Raw genomic sequence first — 16,694 nt, forward strand, 5'->3', positions numbered from 1 at the left:
CTGAAAAAGCCATGTGTTTAGAGGGAAAATAATTTTCTGATGAAATATTCAACTAATGTTTGGAATAAACCAACAAATGCTAAAGTGTGAGATAACAATCTTTTTGTCTAGAGGAAGATATAGCCAGTCTATCTCTTCAAACTTTATATGCATTTTTCTCTACCCACAGGCAAATATTCCTTTTGAAAAGCTTTCTTCTTTCTGAGGGGTTTATCTTGCATGATTACTTTTAATTGTTTATTTAACAGCCTGGATTAGCTTGCTGCAATGTTTGCTCAGCATCTTGTGTAAATTCTTTATCATTAAAAGTCAGTTTTCCTGATGGCATTATTGAAATTTATTATTTCTATAAGTATGCCTTTCTCTGCAGTGGAGATTCTGTAAGTGGAATAGACAAAGGGAGAAATAATTATTTTGGTTTTTACTAGCCATGGGATAGTCTATTTTACTTCTAATTAAAAAAACTCTGAAAGGTTATACGAGATAACATTAAGTTTTGGATGCTTTAGAAAGAAAGTCTGATGTCAGTTTTCCCTCAGTTACTTGCCATGGTTATCTTTGCTGGGGCCAACATGATCAGAATAACTTTCTTTAGCCTGAGCCTGTGACCGGTACATTTTGTACTATAAATGCTTTCAGGAGGAAGAGCTTGAACAAGCTGCAGAGACGATCCTCAAACCTTATATTAATTAATCATTTCAGCCTGCTTCCCGCTAAACTTTTAACCAGAGCAGCTAATAGGAAGCAAACGGCTGGGTTTGGATTTCATCTCCTTTTGTTTTCCCTGCTCACTCTCTGGAAAAGGGGCTAATGAACAGTGAAACCGCTGAGTTTGAGCCACAGAGGAGAGGACGCTCTGCCTGGGGAGGCTGGTCTGTGTAGTCAGCTCCTGAATGATCGCAAGATGCCCCAGGTTTTTATGAAGGTGTCCGAAATAGCCAGGATCCAACACTGAGGGGAGTAAGGAGAAGAAAAGATGGGGTTCCAATGGGCACGATGTCTACTCTGTCCATCAGATTGAAGCTGCACTGCTCCCAAAGAAGGCTCCTTAGAGAAAAAAATGTGAAAGGCAAACACTGGTGTGCAAAGTGTAACAAACTTGTTAGTGTTTACAGTACAGATGCTGACACTGTTTAACCTAATAGCAAGCTGTTTTCTAAGCATCTTTCAGAGGGTAATTAAAAGGTTCCTACACACACTGAAACCAATTATAATAAAATTTTATTTGTAGGGAGTGCTCAAGACTTAAGGTAAAAAAAAAAAAAAAATCAGGATTTATAACCCAACTGAAGATGTCTTCCTGCCACAGGCAACACGGATGCTGCTGAGGAGAACCCAATTAAAGACCAGAACTTGGTTATGAAGGCGGAGACCTCAAATCAGCTTTTCTCTGACCAAACCCAGTGCTACTTTAATGAGAGAAAGAAAAAGTTCACTACTGCCACATTATTAAGTAGAAATTGGAAGAAAGAATGGGTTATTCCTTTGGGAAAAAAAGACCAAGGGAATGATGTGAGCCTGCCTGAAAAAGTTGCAGTAGCAGCAGGGTTTGGAAAAAATCAATGTTGAGAGGATTCTAAGAAGATGCTTTTTTTTCTGGAGAAAAAAGCATTCTTCAGGCATAATAAATGGTTTATATTTATATTTGCGGGTCATTGTCAAGCGAAAACAAAATGAAACAAAATCATCTAGCAGGTTAATCTGCATTCACTTCAGTTCAGTCGCTCAGTCGTGTCCGACTCTTTGCGACCCCATGAATCGCAGTATGCCAGGCCTCCCTGTTCATCACCATCTCCCGGAGTTCACCCAGACTCACGTCCATCGAGTCCATGATGTCATCCAGCCATCTCATCCTCGGTCGTCCCCTTCTCCTCCTGCCCCCAATCCCTCCCAGCATCATGAGTCAACTCTTCTCATGAGGTGGCCAAAGTACTGGAGTTTCAGCTTTAGCATCACTCCTTCCAAAGAAATCCCAGGGTTGATCTCCTTCAGAATGGACTAGCTGAATTCCAGGAGAGAAGCATTAGGAGATTCATCTCCTCATTCTGAGACCATCACTGACTGGCTATGTGACCTCAGAGAAGTCACTTTCCTGCTCTGAGTCTCAGGATCCTAGGATCTGTAAAGTGAAAGGAACACTTCCAGTTCTAGAAAGCCTCAATCTTGTTATAATAATACTCTGGATTCAGAAAATGTCTGCTCCTCTAACCCCTAAATAATTTGGAAAATACTGTCAGCCCTTAAACACCCCTCTGTAATTCACAGGCATTAGTTTCCTCTTATTGCGGTTGGAGTTATGGAGAGTCTGTGAAGTTAAGTGGCAGGCACAAGGTGACCTTGTCATTTTTCAGAGGAGGATAAAGAACTGTACTCCTGACTTCAGCCCAGAACTTAAGCCGTTCAGGCCAGAATTATATGGAAAATGATAAAGATTCTGATGGAATTTGATGTATGGTGTTGTCCTTAATTAACTACATCAAATCAACTCAGTCATATGAGTCTTTCCATTTTTTCATCAGGCCTCTGTCGTTTTTGTTCTTTGACCAGAGCTCATCAACAGCAGCTATAGCTAAAGATTCCAGGATGGCAGTGATGTTGTCTTTTTACATAGTCTTTTGCTACACCTGTGGGGTGAGGGATGTGATGTGAGTACCTGCATGTGTGGGAATAGCTAATATATCACCAACTTCCTTCCTGGATGTTCTGACATTCATTCTCCACTTTCACAGCCAGTTCTGTCTTCAGGGTCTACTGGAAGAGATATACTGGGCTGAAAATTTGGGGCCCTTGCAAGGATATATCTTTGGCTGGCAGCTCTCACCCATGTTTCTTGGCCCCATCAGTCAGCATGCTCCAGCTCCCTGCCACAGTCCCTGCTCCTGTCTCTGGGAGCTCCTGGGGGGATGTCAGCTATGACTGGCACATGGGCATATGATACTTTCACCCTCTCTCCAGGGAGAGAGACTCATAGGATGCTGACAATTGTCACTGCTGCTCGAGGGCCTAGTGTAAGTCCCTGGGCCTAGAGCTGAGGCTGTTTGAGTGTGTCATATCTGGCTGTGGCCTGTTATGCTTGAACCAAACTTTTGTACTTCCTTGCTCTCTTTTCTCAAGATAGGACTTACTTTATTTTTGTCATCCTTAATTATAGTTTACATCAGCGTTTATATTCGGAGAAGGCAATGGCAACCCACTCCAGTACTCTTGCCTCGAAAATCCCATGGACAAAGGAGCCTTGTAGGCTGCAGTCCACGGGGTTGTGAAGAGTCAGACATGACTGAGTGGCTTCACCTTCTCTTTTCACTTTCATGCATTGGAGAAGGAAATGGCAACCCACTCCAGTGTTCTTGCCTGGAGAATCCCAGAGATGGGGCAGCCTGGTGGGTTGCACAGAGTCAGACACGACTGAAGCGACTTAGCAGCAGCGGCGGCATTTATATTGATTGTTTTTATATTGGTTTTATTGGAGTATAGTTGATTTATAATATTGTGTTTTAGTTTCAGTTGTGCAGCAAAAAGTGTATCAGTGATATATATATAGTGTATATATATCCACTCTCTTTTAGATTCTTTCCCCATATAGGCCATTACAGAGTATTGAGCCCAGAGTTCCCTGAGCTATATATTAGGTCCTTATTTTATGTATAGTAGTGTGCATATGTCAATCCCAAACTCCCAATTTATTCCTACTCCCTTACCCTCTGGTAACCATAAATTTTTTTTTCTACGTCTGTGACTGTACTTCTGTTTTGTAAATGAATTTATTTATACTCTTAAAAAAATCATTTATTTATTTATTTTTGGCTGTGCTAGGTCTTCATTGCTGGTTGGCTTTTCTCTAGTTACGGAGAGTGGGGGCTACTCTCTAGTTGTGGTGCAAGGACGTCTCATTGTGGTGGCTTCTCCTGTTGTGGGGCATGGGCTCTAGGGCATGTAGGCTCAGTAGTTACAGCTCCTGGACTCTAGAGCACAGGCTCAATAGTTGTGGTGCATGGGCTTAGCCTGCTTCTTGGCATGTGGGGTCCTTCCAAGTCAGGGATTGAACCAGTGTCCCCTGTACTGGCAGGGGAACTCTGCACGACTGAGCCACAGGGAAGCCCTGTATCCTTTGCTTTTTGATTCTACACCTAAATGATATCATATGGTACTTGTCTACCTGACCTATTAACTCAGTTTGACAATCTTTAGAGCAAGACTCGCTTTGGAGGGTCCTTAGTTTCTTCACACGAAGAGACTCATCATGTTTGATTCTTCAGGCTCAAGCTGAAGTGCTCACCTCCTTGGATTCTAAAGGTGGAGTCAAAGTTGCCCTTGGGCCCTTGATATCTTGGTACATGAAGTTAAAAGACAGAAGGAAGAGCCCTCAGTTAGCTTGCTTCTTCCTCTGGTGAGAGGTCTCACACTAGTGGATAGGAGGAGAGAATAGTATTTGGTGCCCCAGTTCAGTATCCTTGAAGCCCTCTCAGCATGCATCCCAGGCTCCCGTTGACCAAAGTAAAAAGTGGAGAACTTGCTTCTGTAATGACCATCTCTTATTTCTCTGCTTCTTCAATTCTTCAATGCCTGTCACTGGAAGTGTGATGTGTCCTTACGCTCCACCTGCTTGGTAGGAATCTCCATGGGGCTGCCTGTCTTGGCCTGACCACCATAGACGGGGCCTTGTGCTGTGAGCCCCTCCTCTTTCTTTCTTCCCCATCTATCCAGGGTGCCACTCCATCAAGAGCTGATCTTTTCTGAAAATGAGAAGCTGAGATGTTGCATAAGGATCATGACTTCGCCCTGCCTCTTTAGCTGGCTATTCCTGGTGGAATGTGATTAGATCCGAGAGCTGATACCCACCTTTTGGGTTTCGGGACAAAAGACCAAAAGCCTTGCCACAAACATGATGATGAGAGTTCACCTGGGAGTGGATGGGGACTGCCTGTGAGACAATCCACATGTGTGGCCCTTCACTCACCTCTTTACCATCCTTCAAGATTGTTATAAATAAAAACTAGTATGGCTGTCTAGACCTAGAGCATGCTGTCTCTCTGAAAGGCACTTGTACCTGTTACTGTTTAAGATAGTGCGTGTTGCCTGTCTGTTAGAATAAGGAAGGCTGACAGAAGAGAGCAAGTCTGGGGCTTCAATCAGTAGGCAACAGAGGAGTTGGAGGTGTATATAAAAGAATTTAAATGGTGACCAATGGAAGCCATGGTGGAAGAGAAGTGAGTGAGGATACAGAGAGAAGAGGGCATTGGAAATATTTGATCTCTGTTATTTCAGGGAGATCTGGGTTATTAACGCAGAGGTTAAAGGAGGAATAGGGTAAGTAGGTGGAGGGAAATGTACTGAGTAGGATGGAATGAACATTCTCCTTGGAGAAGTCAAGGTGAAGGACACTGTTAGATTTAAGGACAAGGGCAAGGGGACTGCTCTGGATGTTCTGGAAGGCTCACACTCCCAGCAGTCCATGTTGAGCAGATGGGAGGAAGGATGACTGAAAGAATGAATGAACACTGCCAGTATACTCCCTGAGCCTACGAAGACTTGTTGGGTGAGTCAGAGTTATTAATATAAATAGTTACGGTGGCAACAATATGTCCCAGTGACAGTCCTATTTTAAAAATTAACTTTAAAAGCTATTTTAAAATGTTGTTCTAAATCCTACGTGCATTCTTTTTTGCATTCTTTTGAGGACTCGAGTCTGTTATTTACTGTGTTTATTACTTTTAAGCATATGGGTGTACATATGAAGTCTGTCCTTTTTTTTCCAGAACTAGTAAACAGACTGAGAACAGGACCAATATAATCATATTCATTCTGCCATTGACCTTGTGCAGGCTCTCCAAGGTCAGTAATGGTGGTTGGATTTTTTGTCAGAATTGACTTGTTTTCAGCAGGAGCTGGATCTCCCGCCTACTAACATTTGTAATCTTTCCTTACTATCTAGCCTGCTGTAAAATTACTAGTACAGTTTCCCCAGGCAATGACTTTGTGGTTTTCTACTCTTTTATTGATCAATAAACAGTTTTAAACCAAAAACCCCACAGTGAGAATAGAAACTTATTTGGTACTTGTAACTACCTGCCTTGGATAAGAAAGAGGGATTGGAAAGATAAGAGCCTTAGGCTCCTGCGGTCTTCTTGATGCCAACACCAATAGATAAAACTAGAAAAATGCAGCCATGGGTTAAGAAAACAACAATTGACTACACTATGCTAAATAACCTTTTGTTTTGCATGGAATTAACCCATTGTTTCCTTGTCCCATGCTTATATGTATCATTTTCTGTAAACTTCAAGGATGCAGGCTTTGGCTTTTTAACTTGTGCCCAAAACAGTGTCTAACTCAGAGTTCATATTAAGGAAAATATAATGGAGCTATTGGAATTGAGAATAAGAGGGTGGATTTATAGCTCTGTTATATTGAGATTGGTTTCCAGTAATTTCCTTGCATAAATTTGATCTCTCCAGCTAGATTTAAGGAGAGACCCCAGGCCCTGTCTGTTTTTTTGCTTCCTATGGCAGCCAATTTACTATGAGCATAGAAATACCTCTAGGTAGTAATGACTGTGTTTCCAACGGTTATGGCTTCCCATTGACCTATTTGTTTTCTTTTGGCTTTGTTTTTGGGTAAATAGAATTTTGAAAATAAGTATAGTAAATAAGGTATCATTTTTTTAAAAAAGTAAAACCAAATCAATAACCAGCTAAGGATAACAGAAAATTTGTGATTTGAATTGAAAACTGTTCACGTGGGTGCATTTTGAAGGATGACAGAGTTTTCTTCTCACATTTGTTGATGTTTGTTTTATCCAAGGAGAATTCGAAGATAGGATGAAGTGAAAGTGTGTTGCTTTCTGGAGCAATGTTGAGTCATTTGCTTTTCTGATAAGAAATGTTGAGAAATGGTTGACTTTTGGTTTTCTTGTTTTTCGTGGGGACATCCCTGACAAATACCTGTTGTCTGTGTAATGCTTAGAATTCAGAAATGGAAAATTCAGTGATGACGCAGCAGGGTATCAAGAAAGAGGGAAGGATAAAAGAGCTTTTATAAATTCATCAAAGAGTAAGACTACTCTTTCCACAAATATTCCTTGAATAAAACACAGGTTTTAATTCACCCAACATGGAATCCAGATACTGGACCTGGAAGGGCCTTGTGTATGTCAGTTGCTCAGTCGTGTCTGACACTTTGCAACCCCATGGACTGTAGCCTGCAGGTTCCTCTGTCCATGAAATTCTCCAGGCAAGAATACTGAAGTGAGTTGCGATTTCCTTCTCCAGTGGATCTTCCTGACCCAGGGATTGAACATGGATCTCCCTCATTGAAGGCAGATGCTTTACTCTCTGAGCTACTAGGGAAGCCCTCTAGGGAAGCTACTAGGGAAGGGCCTTGGGAGCCTCTATTTCAGTCTGCTCATTTACATGAAAGGGAATGGATTCAGAGCAGCTCAGGGCTGTTTAAAGTGGCATAGTGAGTCAGTGGCAGAGCCTCCCACTCTGGGGCTTCCCTGGTGGGTCAGTCGGTAAAGAATCTGCCTACAATGTAGGAGACCTGGGTTCCATCTCTGGGTAGGGAAGATGCCCTGGAGAAGGGGATGGCTACCCGCTCCAGTGTTCTTGCCTGGAAAATTCCATGGACAGAGTAGCCTGGCAGGCTACAGTCCGTAGTGTCGCAAAAGAGTCGAACATGACTGAGCGACTAACACTTTTACTCTCTCTTTACTCCCACTCTGGCCCCCACCAACGGGTTACGAAGAGTGATTGCCACCCTTGATCTTCCTCTACTGTGACACCCACAGAAACAAATCTGTGCTCCAGTTACAGATGGGAATTCAAGTGGCCTTTGCCTGTCTGTTTTCTCCAGGTTGCCTCCTCAGGTTGCTGGGTACCTTGGGGCCCAAGGATCCCTTTATAGGGCATTGACAGGAATCCTGGGGATGGAACTGAAGTTCATTGTCTTGAGATCCTCGGCCCACTTCTCTGCACCCAGAAGTTGTCTCATGCCCACGGGCTCTGTGTGTCACAGCTGCAGCCTAGCAGACCCAGTAGCCTTGAGGCAGAAGGCCTTTCACTCAGCCAACTGATGAAAACTCTGTCCTTTTCAAAATGTCCCAGAAAGCCAAAATAACTCATATTTCCCACGCAACTTTAGAGCAGATTTATGCCCCTTTAAGAACACATGCGGTGTAAAAAGATGAAGGGAGAGAGGGCCTAAAGTTTTACATATGGCACCAAGGTAATCCTAGCCGAGTTGGCTCCTCTCCGGAGCCCGCCTGCAGGGTATAATTAGAATGGAGATAGCCATCCCAACAGATCTATACTTGAGCAAGTCGTGGCTGTGACAAAATTGGAACCAAGGCTAAATTTATCAATAACAGGGTTTAAAAAAAGGAAAAGAAGACAAATGAATTTGAAATTTCTCCTTGTTTATTTTAATGTGCAGAACATTTTCTAGCTGATTTATGCCACAGCTTCAGTGTATTTTTCATTTTTTATTTATTTTGCAGTTAATTGGATTTCCAGGCTTTGCAGCCAGTCACTGCAATTGATCCCTGAAAAGATGGATTTATTGCTTAGACAGGCAGAGTTCTGACAATCTTCAGAGGCTGGAAAATGAAAGAAAACAGCCCATATATAGAATATTGTGGGTCACCATTGGGTCAGATCAGGGAAATATGTTACAGCTGGCAGGTTTATGCCAGAACTTCAATTCAAGTAATCTTCTTGAATGGGCAGCTCCAGGATCCAGTGGAATATTTTGTAGGATATTGTCAGTGATCCATGCTTAGGAGGAAATGTAGCTTAAGATGGAGACACCTAGGTAGATGTCAGATCCTGGATAGGTTGGATCTATGGTTGCAGAATTTTTGATAACTAAATTGGACACAGCTCACACGTTTGATGGCTCCATAAGGAAGAGGACCTTATTTTTCCTGTTGGATGACTTTGTCGAAATGCCATAATGGCTCAAGAGGCAGAACCAATATGGAACTCACGCCTTTAGCTACTCTTCCAGAAGTTTCTAGAAATTTGTCAGCTGATAAGCAACAGAATATTGCCCTTCATTCTGCAAAAGTCTGACATCCATTTAACCATTCCTCTACCTATGCATCCATTTATCCATATAATAATATTTTTTATTGAGCTTGTACTATATACTAAATCCTTTGCTTGATGCTAAGCATAGAAAATGAATATTTAAAAAATATAGTCCCTACACTCACAGAGATTGTAATCTATTGGGCAAGCACTAATTACAAATTTGCTGAGAATTAGGAAAGAGAAATTCAGGAAGCTGCATGTACATATTACAAGTGGACCTACCCTGATCTAGGGGTTGGGGAAGACTTTCACGAGGAAATGCTGTGAGCTGAGACCTGAAGGACTGAATAGACAATGGTCAGATCATATGTAAAATTGAACTCTCAGCCATAATCTGCAGCAATCGGCCCCCCAAACCAAATTATTATCTATAGTAACCAGCCTGGGCTGCCGGCCTGGCCTGTTGTCTATATAAGTCAGACGTGTAGGAAGTCAAAACAGTCTCCGTAGCAACCAGCCCAGGAGGCCAAACAATAACTCCTGTAACAATTGGTTCTAAACAGCCAGGACTTGATTAATAACTGACAGCTTCCCTAATTTTTATTCTTACTTCCAACTTAGTTCACCAGAGAAAGCCAGATCTGTACCTCTAACATCTCTACCGCTAATCACGTAGAATGCCCTGCTTCTAGTTTTCCTACCTACAGCTTTCCTCTGCCTACAATCCCCAGTCAAGGCACACATGAAACCTTCCCCTTCTCTGTTATTAAGCAGTCTTCCTCCTCTGCCTGTCTGTGAGGTTCTGTCCAAACTCTAGCAGGAGGGGCTGACTCTCTTGCTGTACCAAGTTCTGGATACATAGACTTTGCTTGTTCTTACTTGGCTGGGTTTTGTTTCTTCCACAGACCTGAAGAATGAGCATATGTGGGCCAGATAGTGGTGGGAAAAGAATGTTTCAGAAGATGGAATAGCACATGCAAAGACTTTAAGAAGGTAAGAAAGACTAAGGCACACCCTTGAAACTGGAGTCGAACATGACTGAAACATGGAGGGTGAGGGAAAGACTGAGAGATAAGGCAGGACGTAGGGTTTTGGGGAGAAGGGCTGGGGTCCTGCAGGGCTTTTTGAGCTGTGTTGACGGTTTTGGCCTTTATCCTAACCAGAGCTTCACTTATGGCCGATGGCTTGGCACTTTTCTCCTTAACTAGCGTTTCTGCTCTGACTGGTCTCCAGCTGCTGTCTGCTGCTCTTCGTGTGAGCCACTTACATCCTGTTGTTGTAGTGAGGGCCTTCTGTTGTTTTAGTGAGGCAGATGCAGAGGTGACTTGCTGTGTGAGTCCTGCTGTATGCCAGGACCAGCTTCCCCATCCTTCTGGGCAATGATGAGGTGAGCCCTGACTTGCCCAAGCTCCTTTCTGAGCCCAACTCCAGCCGAGCTTAGGGGAAGAGGTTAGTGTAGCAGAGATTGGGACTTATTCCCATATCTGTTCTCACCTTCTACAGTGATAGAACACGCTGTCAACTAGATGAGAGATATTTCCCAGTCTCCTTTGCAGTTCAGTAATAGGCTTTCGTCCAAGATCTGGCCAATGGGATTTGAGGGGAAGTGATACACACAAACCCTCCCCTTCTTGCTGTCTGGAGTGTAGAGGTTGGTACCAAGGATGGCAGAATAGCCAGAAGGGGCATCATGACTGATGTGGACTGCTTACATTTGTAAAGTTAGGCGAGAGAGAAACGTATTTTTATCTCATTCAAGTCACTGTTATTTTAGTCTCTGCAACAACAGATGACTTATACTGCATTTTAATTTAGCAGTTTTCAAAGTGTGGTCCCTTAACCCCTGGAGTGGGGGACTGTGTCTCTGAGACTCTTTCATGAGGCTCACCACAGTACTGACACTTGATTCGCCTTTTTAATTCTCTTTTTCCCATGATTATATAGCTGAAGTTTCTAGAGGCTACATGATGAGTGACATCACAACAGATTGAATGCAGAAGCTGATACATGAATACAACTGTCTTCTATTAAGCTAGATATTAAAGAGCTTTGCAGAAGTGAAAAATGTCACTCTTCTCAGTAAAATTTTTCAGAAAATATAAAAATATTTGTTTACATCTTTATTTTTGCTATTTTAAAACAAATGCATGAAGAAACATTACATTTTCTTCCATTTTAATTTCTAATGGTAAATATGGACAGATGTAACCCTGTCCATATTTTATGGAACATACATAAGAGGATTTTGGAATAGTTGATAACAAAATCCAAATGTTTGAGAGCCACTGTCTTAACTAATCCAGGCAGCTAGACCTTCCCTGTTGATAAGCAGTTACCAGCTCCAAGTCCCACTGTTTTGGGGATCAGCTGGGGCAGCTGCCACTCCTTTCTGCACCCTGTTTTCCGATTTCTTCTCTCTTGGTGTCCTTTGATTCTCTAGGAATTGACTTCAGTTGGCAGAACCCACTGAATATTTCTCCCTCCTCCATCCCTCATTGCTTCATCCATTCACTCAATAATGAAGCCTCCTAATATGGGCTAGAACTGTGCTTGGTGAAGGTTAAAGATGACCAAAACATGGTGGCAACTTTGGTTTGGCTCACAGTCAAGCTGTGGAGAGAGGCTGTGAATGAACAGTGGCAGGTCAGGCACTCAGCACGTTAGTGATTGTGGAGAGTGTGGAGGTGATGCAGAGAAGGAGAGCATCAGCTCTGCACTGGGGAAAGTGGGAGCAGTGGGTCAGGAAGGCTATAAGATAGAGGTGACTTAGTGGGGAACTGAAAAATAAATATAAATTAACGAACTTCTGTGCAAGGACTGCCAGAAAGGGGAAGGGCACCCAGGCAAAGGACAATGCAGGGGGAGGGGCAGGGTGACTTCATAGGGCAGGGTGTTTTTGGAAAAGTCTAAGTGGTTCATTATGGGCTGAGGAGCTGGAAAGGAGCCAGGACCCTTTAAGTAATGATAAACAATTTGACTTTTATTCTTAGGGTGTGTGTTAGTCACTCAGTTGTGTCTCTTTGTGACCCCATGCATTCTGTCCTACCAGGCTCCTCTGTCCATGGAATTCTCCAGGCAAGAATACTGGAGTGGGCTGACGTTCCCGTCTCCAGATTTCCCCTGCCCAGGGATGGAACCCAGGTCTTGTGCATTGCAGGCAGATTCGTCACTGTCTGAGCCACTAGGGAAGGCAGCTAAAAATCACAGAATAATTTTAAGCAGAGAGTTATGTGATCATATTTGATTCTAGAACTGAATTGGAGGTTTTCCTCACCCTGTTTAGGGACTGTGTTCTTCGGCTTCCAAAAGATATTGATATATTTCAGCATGACTGGTGGGTGGGGCCTCTCTGGAGAGAAACTTTCATTCAACTCATAGCTGCTGATTACCGGCTCCTCCATTTTTGAGGGGAGGAGAAGGACAAGTGATTTTGAGTAAGGCTGGGAAAGTCTGTGTCCTTTTGATTCATCTGTCTGCAGAGACCCCTAGGCATTGGTGTCTAGATTCTAGGGAGGGAAGGGCTATATAATAACTAGAAAGAACTATTTTGGTCTGTAATTAGGACTACTTAACAGTTATAACTAATTATGCCTTTATAAGCTTGTGACTAATTATAAACACTTTTGAGCACTTCAGTGTGTGCTAGGCACCTTTTATGCTACATGTATTAGTGCATAGAATCCTCATAGCAACCCTTTCAAGCAGGTCCTATATTATCTCCCTTTTTATGAACAGGGAAACTGAAACATGGACAATTTATTGAACTAAACAAACATTGCAGCCTGAGGCTGCACTCTTTTTATAAAATTAAATTAAATTAATTTAGTAATTAGGGTGCACTGGGTCTTCGTTGCTTGTGCGGCTTTCTCTAGTTGCCGCTAGTGGGGCTACTCTCTAGCTGTGGTGCGCGGGCTTCCTGTTGTGGTGGCTTCTGTTGTGGAGCGTGGGCTTCAGTAGTTGCAGCACGTGGGCTTGGTAGCTGGGGTTCTCGGACTCTAGAGCGTGGGCTCAGTTGTTTGGCACCCAGGTTTAGCTGCCCCACAGCACCTGGAATCTTCCTGTACCAGAGATTGCACCTGTGGCCCCTGCATTGGCAGGTGGGATTTTTAGCCACTGGACCAGGGAAGTCCTGAGACTTCTTTGACTGTACTCTTGACTGCCACCCTGCACTGCCTTCCAGAGCAGAGCAGGGGACTCCACACAGCGGGCTGGGCAATCTGCAGACGATGGAGGTCCTGAGGGTAAGTTCATTACCATCATAATTTTTCTTTTTTCATCAAGGTCAGAGTGACTGGAGAACACATGGATAGAGGTCCAATGAGCAGCTTCAGCATCACCTGGGGATTTGTTTGGAAGGTAAATTCTGGGGCCCTGCCTCAGACCTCCTGAATTGTGGCCCAGGAAGCTGTTTTTCATAATCCTGCCTGGGTGATTCTGATGCACAATAAATAGTAAAGTTTTAGAATTACTGAATTAGAGATGAATCCTGGTGTGTGTGTGTGTGTGTGTGTGTGTGTGTGTGTGTGTGTGTGTGTAGGGGTGGAGAGCAGATTGGAGGGAAAGATTGGAAGCCAACAGCCCACTTCTGAGGTTGTTGCCATTGTCAGAGTGAGAACTCAGAGACTGAAATCAGATTCCCCAACCTGAGCTGCTCTTTAGAATCATCAAGGGAGCGTTTGTAATATACCATTGCATTGGCTTCAGCCCAGACCTATTAGATCCAAATATCTGGGGGATAGAACCCTGGCATCAGGTTTATGAATTTCCCTCAGTGATACTAATGTGCCTATAGGGTTAAAAATTAGTGGTTCTCAAACTTGAAGATGCATCCCAGTCTCCTGGGGGGGTTTGTTAAACAGAGGTCTGGGCTGGAGCCTGAAAATCTGTATCTCTAAGTTCCCAGATGATGCTAGTCCAGAGACCACACTTAGGGAATCACTGCCTTGCTAATCACCCCATTAGTTCTGGCAGGTTAAGCAGAGTGGGGGCTGTGGAACCAAACCTGGAGGGCCCCTCCCTCTGCACTTAACTGGGTTGAGCTGATGTATTAATGTGTCTATGAAATGATTTATCTAGTTGAAGATGTGAAAAATTCTAGTTAGCTATCTAGATATTTTTACCTTCCAGATATGTTTATTAGTTAAATTCTTAGACCTAAAGTTTGCCTTTCCTCAGGATAGTGGCTGCTTGAGATTTGATAAAGAAAGTCTAATTTTCAGTTTTTCTTGGTTTCCCCCCTTAGAGGATTTCTCCTACCTGTGAACTTGTAGAATGCAAGTACTCTGAGGGAAATGCTAAGATTTGAGTTATGATTTCAGATCTATCGTCAGAAATCAGGCTTTTAAAACAATCACAGTTATGGGGCATTTGATATAATACTCATTGCTCAAACAACTCCTGAAAATAGTCCAAGGCAATTTAACTTTTATTTCCTCTATAGAGCTTGTCACCATTTATTAATCTTAATTTCCCTCAACATCACATATCAGATAAGAGACCAATTTTTCTCCTCTGTTTCCATAACATTAATATTTAAATGGCAAAGTATGGCACTCACAAACAGCTCAGGAGGAGAGGAATATTTCTAGGAAGAAAAACCTGGATCAAATGCCACCTCAAGGCAATTTCTTTAAAAACCGCCCCAAATGAAGCCAAGTAAACATGCCCAGTATACCTTGCAGTACAGAATAGAAGGATGAAGAGGCATTGCCTGTGAAAGAACAACATTAAGTAAAATGAATAACATTGTTTCAGAGACTTCCCTTATAAGACTGAAGAAACATTCGGGGAGGTGGAGGCGGAAGGCGGTGCAGGTGGAGATGCTGGCAGAAGTCCTTCTCTGAATGCTAACACAGCTCACTGAAGAATCCAAAGCACATTTGCTGGTTGCTTTGTGGCTCCAGGAGGGAATTCAGTTTTATTACGTTAGATATCCATTTGGCATCACTCATATGTCAGGCTCTGGATTACAGGGGGCATGGATACCAAGACAGTTGAGGCACAGCAGCAGTCTTCAAATAGCTGATTGAGAGGATCAGACAAAAGCCCAAGTTGGGTGGGACATGCGCCAAGGAAAGATGTAAATATAATGGTGGGTGTGGAGAAAAGGGCACTTGCCGGGAGCCAGCGTGAGAAACTCCACCCATGGCAAAGGTCATAAGGAAGGAGGCTTCAGCATACGCAAAGGGGGGGTCGAGCCTCAGGAAACCCCCTGTTCCCGAACATCTACCCCCCAAACCAGCATCTGTTTTATGCTCTCATCTACACCTCTGACTTTACGGGGGGCTCTCCCCCATCACCATTTCTCTCGGAGGAGGAGTTAACTTGTAGCTCCAGTTAATAAAAATTCCTGGGCGTGACAAGAGTGTTTCAACTTACAAACTCCTCTGAAGGTTCTCTAGCCTGCCTGAGCAGGTTCGTCGGACAACATGTGATTGTTTATAGCCTTCCAACTGTGAGAGGCATGAGATGCTTTAAAACTTTCTAAATACAGACTCTTTTGAGAAGTTAGAAAATTATTAGTATAGTATAGTGGGTTGATTAGAAATTATATTGGTGAAGGGTTTTTCATTTGTTGAGCCAATATTTGCTGCTAAATCTCCATATTCCCTGCCCTTATAATGAATATAACTAGCATATAGGAGAAATAAGTATTAACCTTTAAGATTAATCGTGTTAAACCTTAGGCTAAGTAAATTCCTTTCTTGATTGTAACCCACTACACCCTCACCCTATAGGAATACAACTTTATTTGGAGGGTGGCACTTGGTTTTAGAAAAAATCACCCCTGGAAAAAATAAGTTTCCTGGTTGACTGACAGTCATCAGAAAGGGCCATAAAATGTCAGCAGGCCTCATGGCCAGAAGATGATGTAAAACCCCTAAAACCTTTGTATACTTTTATATGAAGCACCTGATTTTGACAAGGGTCAGGTCTGCTGACCCCCATGTGACTCTGTATTCATCCCTATGTATAACAAAAAGTATATAAGCAAACCTGAAAAATAAAGAAATTGGATCAGTTTCTGGAAAGACTGATTCCCAGGTGTCGTTCTTTCTTTCCCCTTCTGGCTGAATTCCCATCTGGAGCATGGGTACTCACCACATCTACTTACTTGCCCTGGCTTCTAAGATCCATGAGGGAGGGAGCCCAAGGCAGGGCACCCTCCGATATTCAAACGGGTGCTGGTGGCCCAACGAAGATGGTGCAAATTCCTTGTCTTGGAGTTTTATTGGTATCCCACGTAAACTAAGTTATTCAGCATTTTTTTCTCCACTAATATTTCCTACTACACTGTTTCTTTCTAATCTCCCTCTATATGTTTAATTAAGCAATAATTCCTAGGATGCTGACTCTGTCCCCGCTTTGAATTACCCTGGATCCACTGGCGGTGGACCCCGGCAGGCAGTCTCCTATATTCTTGTCGTGCCATGCCATGCTCGTGCGCAATTGTGTCTGACTCCTTGGGACCACACAGACTGCACTGTAGCCCACCAGGCTCCTCTGTCCATGGAATTTTCCAGGTGAGAATACTGGAGAGGGTTGCCATTTCCTCCTCCAGAGGCTCTTCCTGACCCAGGGATTGAACCCGCAACTCCTGTGTCTCCTGCATTGCAGGCAAATTCATTACTGCTGAGTCAAGGGGAAGCCCTTACAGTCTTAGTG

General features: G+C 43.2%; 1 long non-coding RNA gene across 1 annotated transcript; it reads left to right on the plus strand.

Moving 5' to 3' along the window:
* Window positions 1-5,160: 5,160 nt before the first annotated feature.
* On the plus strand, window positions 5,161-16,060 carry LOC105604314 (uncharacterized). The gene is made up of 4 exons (XR_001433697.4): window positions 5,161-5,536; window positions 9,935-10,022; window positions 13,311-13,385; window positions 14,784-16,060. It is a non-coding gene; the product is annotated as an uncharacterized LOC105604314 (long non-coding RNA).
* The last annotated feature ends 634 nt before the right edge of the window (window positions 16,061-16,694 follow it).

This window comes from Ovis aries, chromosome 1 (genome assembly GCF_016772045.2).
Source record: "Ovis aries strain OAR_USU_Benz2616 breed Rambouillet chromosome 1, ARS-UI_Ramb_v3.0, whole genome shotgun sequence".
In the NCBI taxonomy this organism is placed as follows: domain Eukaryota; kingdom Metazoa; phylum Chordata; class Mammalia; order Artiodactyla; family Bovidae; genus Ovis; species Ovis aries.